Raw genomic sequence first — 13,405 nt, forward strand, 5'->3', positions numbered from 1 at the left:
CACAAGACAGTCACTATTTCTGCAAACTTGTCTTCTGATGAACACACTTCTGCTGGCTGGTGGCAGGATACATACAGTTGTTTGAATGTTTTAGATACCAATTTTTACCTTTCCTATTGTGCTTGGTAACAAGCCTCTATGAACTTAAAAAGTACATTTCAAAATATTATGTTAGCCTTTTGTTCTGTCAGTCTGTTTTTCCTAGAACAAATGTAATCTTAGTTACTACTAAAATTCTGTTTAAAATAGCTCTTCTCTTCTGGTGAGTCACCTAAAATTAAGCTATGGATATAGTCATGCTTTTAGCCATGTCAAGCTTGAGACATTAAGTTCTAGTAACTATGCATTGTGGAGAACTGGTGGAATGTGGTTTCATGAGTTTGGAGGAAGATGTTTAAATTTCTAGAGAGAAAAATAGGACTCGGATGAGTCTGTCACTACTAGGCATATCCAAATGGACTGCAAGAGCTTCAGAAGCATAAGGTCTGGTTTCTGCAGGCCTGTGTGCTATTTGTAGCTTTAGACATCACAAGAGCTGGCCACAACAAATGGACAGAAACTTGAGGCACTCTCCTAGAGGCCATTCAGATGGGTGGGAGGACCTTGTAGATGCTCTGAGGAAGAGAGGAGCGCTTTAAACAGAACATCATATCATGACTTTAAAGGTCATTATCGAGTTCACACTTACATCAGACTCTAAATAGTGTCAGAAGATGGATCTATTTGCCAGGATCATGAGCCATAAAATTGCTCAAAATAGAACACAGGAATCTTCAAGGCCAGTGCAGGGCTGGGCAGACCGAGATGCTCAAGTCTGAGTCTTGTGAGCCATCTAAACAGGAGGGATAAAAAACAGCTGCTTAGGGAAAATTTATGATCAACGATCCTCAAAAGCTGCAAAAGCTTTTCAAGCCCTGTGAATGTATACAGCTTCTTGGAGCTGGAGTGGGAGATTTACACTCCTTAAATGAAGTTTCTTGTCAGACAACATCTGTATTATGGCCTTGGAAGGCTCTGCCCTTCTCCCCTCCAATGGTGTAGCTTAGTGCGCAATTAGCACTGGGAGATGTAGGTGCACGCTTTGTCCTCCACCCTGTGTTGGCCAAAGCTAAGTTACTTCATGCCTGGCAGCTGCTGGGTGAAAGTCCAGAAAAATTCTCCTGAATAAACAAGTCAAACAAAGGCAGTTCCCAGCAGTGGAAAGGGCTATGCTCCAGAAGTCAATCTGCAACTCTGCCCTTTGGAACTTGGAAGGCATTCCTCAGGAGGAGCAAAGTTAGACACTATGGCCACGTTCCTAGCCTAGCCTACAACACCAACTTCACCCCGGGTGGACTTGAAAGGCAGTGCTCTGGAAATTGCCACCATGGGTAACAGAAACGTTGTCTCTTCTCTTTAGATCTCTTCTCTTTAGATCTTCTCTTTAGATCTTTCTTTAGATCTGTCTCATCTCTTTAGATCTCTGACGATTTGGATCTCTGCCGAGCCTGGAAGAAGCCTGATTGGCTTGGGGATACAGAATTGCTGTTGTCTTGTGGGGGTGCACAACATTAGTGACTCCTGGAAGTCATCAGAGTGGCTGAGATGTTCCCAGTATTATGAAACCCTTTCTCCCCATTTTTGTTTATGCTCTCTGTTGGTGGTGGTGGGGTGGGGTGGGAGTGGCTCTCATATCAGGTGTTGTGTAGGGGCTACTCCCTACTTAGTACTTTTTTTTATATTTGTGTTTTTGTTTTGTTTTAGGGCCACAGCCATCAATTCTCAGGGGTTACTCCTGGTACTCCATTCATTACTCCTGGTTCAACTCCTGCATGTAAAGTCTATGTTCCATCCCACTGAATTGTCTCCACAGATCCTTCACCTAATCTTCTAACCCACACAATTAAAATAATTGAGGTATCATGTAAAACAGTATTAATATATTGCTTTATGTTTAGAAAGCTACATCACTTAACCTATTCCATGGGGTCAGTGATCCCTCTAGTCGCAGTTATGAGTCTATTGAAAATGACTCAGGCTTTGTTTCTCTAACTGTACTCTTCTGCCTGAGGGGGAAGCTTTGACAATTCCAACTTTTCTTGAGTTTGGTTCCTCAAGGTGCTCTGGTGTTAGGACAAGCCAGCAGGGTGAGAATCCTGATTTGGAAGCTTATGTATAGTTTGGTATGGTCTTGCCTAGCTGCTGTTTTTCTGTCATAAAATTGGGGGTGTTGTGTATGTAAATATTTTAGGGGATTACTATGTTACTCATCCTAAACTGATTGGTGTTTGCCCGCCGTTTCACCTCAGAACCGTGGGCTAGACAGAGTGGCAGACGCGTGCTCCGAGCTGGAAGAAAAAGGCCTCATCCTCCATCCCACCATCAGTCAACCTCTTCAGGGGCTGACTTGCCACAGGGGGAAACCATTTCTAAGTGAACCTTGGGATTACCTCCTCAACATATGTTCTCCTTTCAGTCCCCAGCACTAGTTTTGTTAGGATGTTCTCAATTCCCTTCTCCAAAGTAGTCCACTCCTGCAGTCTCAGGGTTAGTGTAGTTCCATTTCTAGGCTATGGTTACATACCAATGGTGGATATTATGCCTGTTTCAGGCCAGTGAGCTTGAAGAAGTTTATAGAAAAACTCACTCTTGTCTATTTTCTCAGAAGGTGGACTCTAGGTGATCCTACTGGCACCAGTGAACCAATCAGAAACTGAAAGGCTAATCCTAGAAGGATGCTCTCACCTTGAACAGTACTGCATAACTCCCCAACCAACCCATATGCACTCCTGATCTACCTCTGAGGTTTTAAGTCTGTGAACCAATAATTCTCTTCTTTTGATCATTTTGAGTTGAGTTTTTAGTTATGCAAGTGTTCTATCAGTTAAGTGATCTATTAGTTCTGCATTTACCAGGAGTATTAAATGAAATGAAGCATTCACAATCTTTTTTTATATTTATTTATTTATTTATCTATCTATCTATCTATCTATCTATCTATCTATCTATCTATCTATCTATCTATCTATCTATCTATCTATCTATCTATTTTTCTTGTGTTTTCGGCCACACCCTGTGATGCTCAAAGGTTACTCCTGGCTATGCACTCAGAAATCACTCCTAGCTTGGGGGAATTGGTCCTGGATTGACCGTGAGGCAAACGCCCTACCATTGTGCTACCAATCTGGCCCTCAAACATTCACCATCTTGAGCACAGAGCATAACTTTTAGGTTTGAACCTTACCACTCAAGTGCATTGCTTTCCTTCTCCCCTTCCCCAGAAATCCCAAATTAAAACCTGATTTTACTTTACTGCTCGTCTACTCCTGAAATTATCTTCTGAGTGAAAGGAAACAGACACGTAAAGTCTAGGACTGATTTTACTCTCCTGTAAAGAGCAAAGATCACAGTCCTAGATCTCTACAACCCTTCCAGGGTGGCAGAGGTGGAGAGGAGAACATTATAGATTTCCTTCTGGAAGCTGACCTCTCTCTTCTTCCCACTTCACATGAGTCACCAGGGAACACTTTAGTCAGCATCAACCATCAAAAATTGTGAGTGTGGGTCGGAGAGATAGCATGGCGGTAGGCCTTTTGCCTTGCATGCAGAAGGACGTTGGTTCAAATCTCGGCATCCCATATGATCCCCTGAGCCTGCCAGGAGCGATTTCTGAGTGTAGGGCCAGAAGTAACCCCTACGCACTGCTGGGTGAGAGGGTATGAAAAAAATGCTCCACTTGATTAATCATCAGGGAAATGAAAATCAAAATAACAATGAAATATCATCTTACATCACAGACACTGCCACACATCAAAAATAACAGTAAAGGGGCCGGAGAGATAGCACAGCCATAGGGCATTGGCCTTGCGAGCAGCTGATTCAGGACCGATGGTGGTTTGATTCCCGGCATCCCAAATGGTCCCCCGTGCCTGCCAGGAGCGATTTCTTAGCTTAGAGCTAGAAGTAACCCCTGAGAGCCACCGGGTATGACCCACAAACCAAAACCAAAATCAAAACAAAACAAAACTAAAAAAACCCCAGAACCAGTGCTAGTGTGGATGTAGGAGAAAGGAATTTTCATTCATTGCTGATGGAAATGTAGCTTGGTCCAGCCTTTTTAAAAAACAATATGGATATTCCTCAAAAATATGTATTGTTGGTGGAAATATTGTCTGGCTAAACCTTTTTAAAAAGTAGTATAGGGGTCGGAGAGATAGCACAGCAGTAGGGCGTTTGCTTTGCATGCAGAACAACAGTGGTTCGAATCCCAGCATCCCATATGGTCCCCTGAGCCTGCCGGGGGCGATTTCTGAGCATAGAGCCAGGAGTAGTCCCGGAGCGCTGCCGGGCGAGGCCCAAAAACCAAAAAAAAAAAAAAAAAAAAAAAAAAGTAGTATAGAAACTTTTAAAAATAAGTAAGAATAGAACTTCCATATTACCACATAACTTCCATATGGCATCTACCATTTACACAAAACATTAATTTGAAAGGATGTATGCACACTTATGTTCATTATAGTGTTTAGTGCAATAACTAGGATATGGAAACAACTCAATTGTTCAACTACAGATGAGTGAATAAAAAAGTGTGGCACCTATATGCAATGGAACAATATGCAGTTGAAGAAAAGATAAAATTCTGCAGTTTGCAACATGGATAAATCTGAACAGTATCATGTTAAGTGAATTAAGTCAGGAAGAAATAAAATACTGAATGATCTCACAGATGTAGAATATAGAGAGACAAAACAAGAAAATAGACAGCATTGAACAATGACAAACCCTTTACCTGGATTACAAAATTCAGATTAGTTAGCAGTGGGGTTGGGATGGGGATTGAAGAAATGGACCACAACCTGCATAAGGATGTTGATGGAGGCTCATGGGCATGCCGTGGTGGTAGTGTACACTAATACACCAAAACCACAAAAATGTTAAAACTATTATAACAATATTATCTAAATTATAATACAAATTTTGGGTAAAGTTAAAAGACTCCTTTTATTTTTGAATAGGACCAGAGTGATAGAACAGTGATAAGGCATTTGCCTTGCATGTGGCCAGCACAGGATGGACCCTGGTTTGAATCTTGGCATCCCATATGGTCCCCAAGCCTGCCAGGAGTGACTTTTGAGCACAGAGCCAGGAGTAACCCCTGAACACCACCAGGTGTGACCCAAAAAAAAAAAAGATAAAAGGAATAAAATAATCTAGTTTGACAGAAGGATCAAAGATTGTATTTTTTTGACTGTGGTAGGAGTGAGGAATCATTTTCTGTAAGTCAGACTTCATACACAGACAGACAGACACATACACATACCCCCATCCCCATGTAGAGTCCTAAAGAGAAGAGACTTCAGTTAAGAGAAGTTAATACTGGTTTCCTCAGGAACAGTACTGATTTGCAATCTTGCTACTTAAGAAGGAAGAAAAAGTCAGCTCATCTGTCTCAATTTAACATATTGCTTTTTTTTGTTGTTTGTTTTTGTGTCACACCCAGTGGTACTTAGGACTTACTATTGACTCTGCTTTTAGTGATCCCTCCTTGCAGGGTTTGAGGGCTATCTGGGATGTTAGGTATCAAAATAGGGTAGGCTGTGTGCAAGGCAAGGCAAGTACACTATCTCAAATTACTGTTTTTGAGAGTATGCTTGAACACAAGATGAGGAGGAAAATAAGAAAATATTTCTACATGGAAGTGAGTTAAGTGTTCCATGTTCCAAGGTGAATTAAATACTTAGGAGTGAAAATGCAACTCTAGAGTGTTCCGACTAGAACAAGATTGAACAGCCCTTCTCTTATCTCTTAGATTTATTATTATGGCTTAGAATTGCCCCAGGAACAGTGGAGGTTGGGATAGAGGGAGCTGGGAGTGGGAAGGTACTGTGGGATAATGGTAGAGGAACCTTGAAACATTGGTGCAGAAGGTCTGTAAATGAAAAAAAAAAACAATTTCAAACTATACATCAATAAAAATAACAAAATAAAAGAAAACAAGGTCTTCAGTTTTCTTCACTATCAAATAGGACAAATTTATTTGAATTTGAGGATTTCACTAAACCTTGGGATTCTACTATTCTTGTCAAACTTTTCATAGTCTCTGCAGTGACAGCCACATTTTTTGGTATAAATATCTAGTATTTGCTTTTATCAATCAAATAACATTAATCTGTGGCAAAAATAAAAATGAAAACATAAACAACACCCCCCCACCCCCCCCCCCTGCCCAAACTTAAAGTCTAGTTTTTCAACTCAGGACTCCTACAAATTTTTGTTCTGTTTTGGGCCACACCTGGAAGTGGTCAGGGGCTACTCCTGGCTCTTGGTAGGCTCAGGGAACCATATGGAATGCTGGGGACCAAATCCATGTTGTCTTCATGCAATGCAAGTATCCTAATTGCTGTACTATCTCTCTGCCAAGATACCTACAAATTTATATTGTTGGTTTTTTGAAACTAACTATAGAATTTAACAATGATTCTCATCGAATTTCATGCTGTTTCCATTATTTTTTATCTTGCTACTTTTACTTATTAGCTATTCCTCTAAACTTGAGCTTATCATCTTTCAAGTCACATATGGATATGATGGTTAGGCAGGTAGAAGAAAGCCTCTTGTGACTGCATGGGAAATTTGCTGTTGATGGACACCCAGTTATTCATCAACCCCGTGTGTATGTGTGTGGCTATGCAATCAGCTGCAAAAGCACGTCACAGTGATTTTATATCCCTCACCCTCCCTGCCTTATCCATCCTGGATCGTGAGATGCTTTGTCAAATGCCTTATTGAAAGGCAAGTTACCAGTTATACTGCCTTTGGCATTTTGATCACTAGCAGTCTAGCACTGACTAGACTAGCACATGGTAATCACTCCATAAACATTTGTTTAATGGAATTCCCTGAATCATCACCCTAATAACCTTGTAGTTTCATAAAGGATATGAAGCAGAATTATATAGCAAGATACTTGACTTTCTAGTACTCTATATGTCTCTTATTATTTAAAATTAAAATATAAAACTTTGAGGGCTAGATACAGTGTTTTGCAAGCAGAGAGCCTGAGTTCAATGATCTCCTGAGCAGTGCTGAGATCAAACCCAAATACAAAGTTGTGATTAGACCTGATTACTTCCTGGTTTGATCTCAAAATCAAATACATATATACATATGTGTATGATACATTATAGAACAATCAAATCAAGACCAGTGACAATTTACCATTATGCCAATAATATAATTATAAATATCGATTATACTTTTTTTTTTTTTTTGGTTTTTGGGCCACACCCGGCGGTGCTCAGGGGTTACTCCTGGCTGTCTGCTCAGAAATAGCTCCTGGCAGGCACGGGGGACCATATGGGACACCGGGATTCGAACCAACCACCTTTGGTCCTGGATCGGCTGCTTGCAAAGCAAACGCCACTGTGCTATCTCTCCGGGCCCCCGATTATACTTTAAAAAAAAACCCATAAAACTTCATTTTTTTAATGCTTGGAGACATTTTTTAATCATAACATGTCTCAATTCCAAGAACCAAAAAGGTGTGGGTTTTTTTTTTTTTTTTAGTAATTTTTATTAAAACCAATGTGAATTACCAGTCTTTTACAGTTGTATTTAAGGTACATAGTGACAGTGAATTTGGACAATTCCCACCACCAATGTTGACCTCCCTCTGCCCTTGTTCCCAGCATGCATCTCATACACCCTCCCTTAGTGCCCTGAACTGCTAGTGTAACAGATCTCTTTTGTGTATAGTTTGGTGTGGTTTGGTATCTTGATTATATTGTCATTGACTTTGCGTTGAGTATTTAGGTCTGATCAGTTTTTATTTCCACTCAGTGCTCGTGAGACTGCTTGCCCCTGATACCATCCACATTTTTTTCTCAATTTGTAAGAAGAAATAGAAATAGAGGGCAGAATAAAATGATTTATGTTCTATGGTTTTGTTAAAAAAAAAGAAAAAGGAAGTGGGAGAAGCCCCTGTCTAGAAGCTATAAATATAAGTTTAAAAGAAAAAAAGAAAGAAAAAGAAAAGAAAGGGGAGGCTAGTATGAAAATTTTTTTTCCATAGGCAAAGTAAGCATTGGGGAAATTAGGAAGGAAATTCCCTTGGTCCTAGAGGTATAGGTTTTCTCCACCCTTGAAGCATACTATCATGAGATTAACTGCAGGCTCTGGACATGTTCATTGTCAACCACTTTGGTCTTTTTATGGTTCCAGGAAACGTTCTGCTCAGTGTGGTTGTCCAAGTCAGTCCTCTGTAATTAAACATCTTGTTTTTTGCACAGATTCTAGGACGAAGTCTAGGATAGAGTCTTTCTTTATGGTTCCAGAAGTTCTGCTCAGTCACAGTTGTTGTAGTCAGTCTTCTGTAATTAGAGATCTTGGTTTTTGTAAAGATCAAAGGATGGAGTGTCTTCTGATTTTATCTCACCATTAGGTGATGAGGTAGGGCAGCCTGCCCTTAGATCAAGTTGTTGCTGTTTTCTCATCATCAGGATGTTGTATGAACCTATCCTGGTGCAATTTGATGCCAGAATACTATTAGGGACTCCCCTGGGGGGGGTTTGATTCCTGGTGCTGTTGCAGAGAACTGTGTCAGTTATAAGGTTGGGATCCAGGGAAGAAAAATATTTTTTTAGGGGGAGGGATGTTGGGGGCATATCTGTAGGTGCTTAGGGATCACTCCTGGGTGACTAAGGGGACCACCTGGATGCAGGTCATCAAACCAAGGTCTTCTGTCTGCAAGGCAACACTCTCTTCTGTACTATCACTCTGGTCTCTCCCAGAAAGTTTTAATATAGGGAATTAAGTACTTTCAGGTTTCAGGAATCTTTTAGTGATGCTTCTTTTTGAAGGACCATCCTCTGTAAGTCTTGATTTTTGTCCTGTAGGCTGGCAGAGGACAGTGGATCAGCCCATATAAAAAATTGTTGTCTGTACATGGTTGAAGACTGGTGATTTCATAGCATCCTGGGCACTTGATGTTTATGAAGTAGTGATGTGTATGAAGTAGTTCAGTTGGGGCCCTGAACCAGTCACTTCTTGTGCTTCTGCTTCTCTTCCTCTGGAGAGGGATGAATGAGATTCTTGTGAGAGGCACGCTCTCGTGGGGTGGCCATTACTGCCGGAAAACTCTTTGTTCACTTTTCTGTAATATAAGTCAATGGTATGACTGTGTTTGATAAATTATTTACATTTTTTAGGTTTTGACATCACAGTCATTTGTTTTTATTTGATTATTATTATTTTGGTGCTGGGGATTGAATCCAGGATCTCATACTTGCAAGGTATATGTTCTACCACTGAGCTACATTCTTGGTGATTTGTCTTTAAATTATGGAGTTAATTATTTCTAAAGTGTATTGAATAGCACCAGGGCCCAAGAGATAGTATAATGGGTAAGGTGCTTGCATTGCATTTAGCTGACCCAAATTTGATCTCTGGCATCCCATATGGCCCCTCCAGATGTGAATTTTGAGTACAGAACCAAAAGTAAGCCCCAAGTGTTGCTGGGTGTGTCCTCAAAAGTATTTTGAGCACCCATTATATGCTAGATCTTGGTTTAGAACCATGAGGAAAGAAAGACTGTCTTGCAGAAAATTGGAATGTGATCAGGCTATAAAACTAGCACAAAACTAATCTTTTGGAAAAAAACTCCAAAGCTAAGGGCTTGTGTAGAAAAGTCCACTCCAGTTGTGTGTTTAGGCGAGTTCATATGTAGTACTGGGATTTGAACCATTGTTGAAACCACAGTAGAATAGAAGGCAATATCTGTAGAACAGAATAAAATACAATGCCAAGTCCAGCCCAAGCATAGAAAGTTGCATTTTGTTTGTTTTTTTGGGCCACACCATAAGATTCTTGAGGCTTCTGTCTCTGCATTCAAAGAGAACCCAAGTCAATTCATGCAAGGCAAATGCCCTACCCTTTATACTATTACTCTAGACCCAGAAAGGTGTATTTTTTCAGTGTGTGTGTGTGTGTGTGTGTGTGTGTGTGTTCAGGGCATGACTGGAAGTCCTCAGGGATCACTCCTGGTTAGCTCAGGGTGATCACATGGGATCCCAGCCATCAAACATGTCCCCAACACCCCCTCAAAAATACATAGTTTTAACATAGGGAGATAAGTGCTTTCAGAATCATCAGGAGAGCTGGAGTCTATTATAAATCCTGTGTGTAGAGCATTTGCCTTATATGCAATTGAACCAAGTTCAATCCCTGCACCTCATAAGGTCTACTGAGGCCTTCAAGGAGTGATCCCTAGGCACAGGAGCATGGATCTTGGAATAAGTTCTGAATACTGCTGGGTGAAAAAAAAATAAAGAAAAGAAATGTGTTTGAGAATGTATTGTTGTGACTGTACTGGGGGATTTGAAGCTGATGCCTCTTCTATGGACTCTGATGTGGCTATCACAGCTGCTGCCTCCCAACATCAAAGAAGGTACAGTCATTAAAAAGTTGAGGTCAGAGGCAGGAGAAAGCGCAGTGAGTAGGACACTTGTCTTGCATGTAGTCAACCCTAATTTGATTCCCAGCATTCCATATAGTCCCCTGAACCTGTCAGGAGTGATCCCTGAATACAAAGCCAGGATTAATTCCTGAGCACAGCCAGGTGTGACCCTCCCAATACAAAAAGTTAAAATTAGTTGCCCATTTAACTTTTTATATTCAGGTGTTCCTGATATTGGTTTCTAGGAGAAACTGGCAGCAAGATAATGTCGCCTATCTCTCTTACTAACTTTCAAATTTCATGTGAGTTCATTTAATTGAACTTAATTTTTTGGGTACAAGGGACTTGTAGTTCCTTTGAAAAATTATGATTATTATTGTCAAGGTGACATGTTTAAATAGTGTTAAATAGTGTTATCATTTTAATGAATCATTTTTTTGATATATAATTACTGTGTATTACCACCACCAAAGTGCCCAGAACCTCTACTAGTATCCTTGTGTCAGTTCTAGTCTGTTTCTTGATCTCCCCTTTCACTCCTCCATGTAATCCTAGTTTTTTAAAATTAATATCTTTATTTAAACATCTTGACTACAAACATAATAGTGTTTGGGTTTCAGTCATGTAAAGAACACCCCCCTTCGTCAGAGCAACATTCCCATCATAAATGTAATCTCAGTTTTGTAAACTAAGGCAAGGAAATTTCTTAACTTTTCTGTCTTGGTAGCATGGGAAGGCTCAAAAACACAAAGCTTTGAGAAGAAAAACTAAAGCGCATCCTCCACAGCCCCTGTCAGAACACTTGATGTACAGAAATCTTAAAACTCTAGTACAGAACAGTTCCCACAATGGACAGTTTCCTGTGTATTACTGATATCTTACTTTAACATGGCTCATTTGTGTCAATGAATGACGTATATTGATGTTATCATTAGCTAAAGAGCACAATTTAGTAATATTTTCTTGCCTCTTTTGTGCCACACCCAATGATGCTCAGGGCTTACTCTTGGCTCTGTATTCAGAGTTTACTCCTGGCAGGGTCCAGAAACTATGTGGTGTTGGGAATTGAACATGGGTCAGCTATATGCAGGGCAGGTGCTCTACCTTCTGTACTGTTTCCTTACTTTTTATTTAATGCTCTATATTATATCTGCTCCAGGTTCCAATATTACATTTAGTTTCTATATCTCTTAAGGCTCCTCTTTGCTATGGCAGTCTTTGAAACTTATTTGAAAAGTTTGAAACAAGTTATTTGAAGCCAGTGTGAAGACTGAGGATTGAATTGAATTGGTATTCTTTCACTAGCAAATCCCATAATTATCAAGTTGATGACAAATATATATGCATATGTATATATGCAAAGCTTACTCTTTAATATGGTCTATATAGTATTACAGTATTTGGATATATGTTGCCTATCTGACCTCTCTAGATACTCGTCTCTTTGCCTTTTGCATATAAACACTATGGCTTTAGTTTCATTTCTTTTTTTTTTTTTTTTTTTTTTTTGGTTTTTGGGCCACACCCGTTTGACGCTCAGGGGTGACTCCTGGCTATGTGCTCAGAAATCGCCCCTGGCTTGGGGGGACCATATGGGACGCCGGGGGATCGAACCGCGGTCCTTCCTTGGCTAGCGCTTGCAAGGCAGACACCTTACCTCCAGCGCCACCTACCCGGCCCTTTAGTTTCATTTCTTAAAGGTGCAAAAATTTCTCTTTGAGGATATTTGAATGGTTTTTGCTATATAATGAAAACAAAATAAAGTAAGCGTGGCATAATCTGAAGAAAAAGAGGCAAATTAGAGAGCATGCATGTGATAGACTTTACAAAGATTATACTGGATATAGAACATCAAGAAAAGAGTTGAGTACCCTTCTGAAATTTTAGTTTAAACAATATGACCATTGGACTGACAATTCTTTGCTATGGGTTTGCAGGAGAACAATATGAGATCACAGTGACATACCAAGCTTGATTTGCTTTGGATCACAGAGATGTTCTTATCCAGCAGGCAGTTGGAAATTATGAGTCTAAAGTTCAAGAAGGAGGTTGGAATCAGAGTAACTGCCAACAAGAGATTGTGGTGGGGGCCCTGATTATTAATTCCACTGGGATAAACCCAAGGGACATATTTGCAGTAATTCAAACCCTTGGCAGTAAAAAGTTTAATGTGAACTTCAGGTCAGAGGCAGAGAAATTAAATTTATTTTGGAGACAATTAAGCAAAAGGACACCAAGGCTTTGGGGGAGGATTTTGTGGTCGTTCCACTCGATAGGTTAGGCTAATGACTATTCAAAGGATTCTTTTCTACAGAAATGAAAGTTTGAGATTTGAAAAAGCTGCTTTAGTTATTCACTAATATCATCAAAGAAAAGGTAACAGTGGTTTGGGTTCGACCTAAGTTAAATAAATGGAAATTAAAGTGGTGGATTTGTCAAATCCACTATGATGAAATTGCTCCCAGATATGTTATTTCCTTACAGTCTTTATACCACTCTATATTTTAAAATGACAAAATTATACTTTGTCATTGGTGATTTGTAGATGCTGTAGGATCAGTTCACTGGATAGGCATTCTAGCTATTTGCTCTTTTGTCATTTGGAGAGACTGGAAAACAATGCACAAATTTTCAGACTTTATTTCAATTTGAGATGGTCATGAAATACTGTTTGGATTAATGAGAAGTTCCCAGAAACCTGAAGATGGGTTTCTACTTCTCATGGGAAAGACAAAAACTTTATGAGGGGAAGCCCTTTTGCCCTCTGCCCTCTTTTAGCATGAGGTTTCCATGAAGTGTCCAGAGATAGAAGCCATCATGTTGGCACAGAAGAATAAGAACACAACACTGTCAGCAAAGGATGGAGCAGAAGGACAGAAGGAGTCTGAGTCCATAATACCATCTTTTATTATTTTATTATCATTGTTTTTATTATTGAATCACCTTGATATAAAGTTAACAAGTTATTGATGG

General features: G+C 39.9%; 1 pseudogene; it reads right to left on the reverse strand.

Annotated features, from left to right (window-relative positions):
• Positions 1-8,815: 8,815 nt before the first annotated feature.
• On the reverse strand, positions 8,816-9,101 carry LOC126018545 (40S ribosomal protein S27-like; annotated as a pseudogene).
• Positions 9,102-13,405: the final 4,304 nt, after the last annotated feature.

This window comes from Suncus etruscus, chromosome 9, assembly GCF_024139225.1.
Source record: "Suncus etruscus isolate mSunEtr1 chromosome 9, mSunEtr1.pri.cur, whole genome shotgun sequence".
Taxonomy (NCBI): Eukaryota; Metazoa; Chordata; class Mammalia; order Eulipotyphla; family Soricidae; genus Suncus; species Suncus etruscus.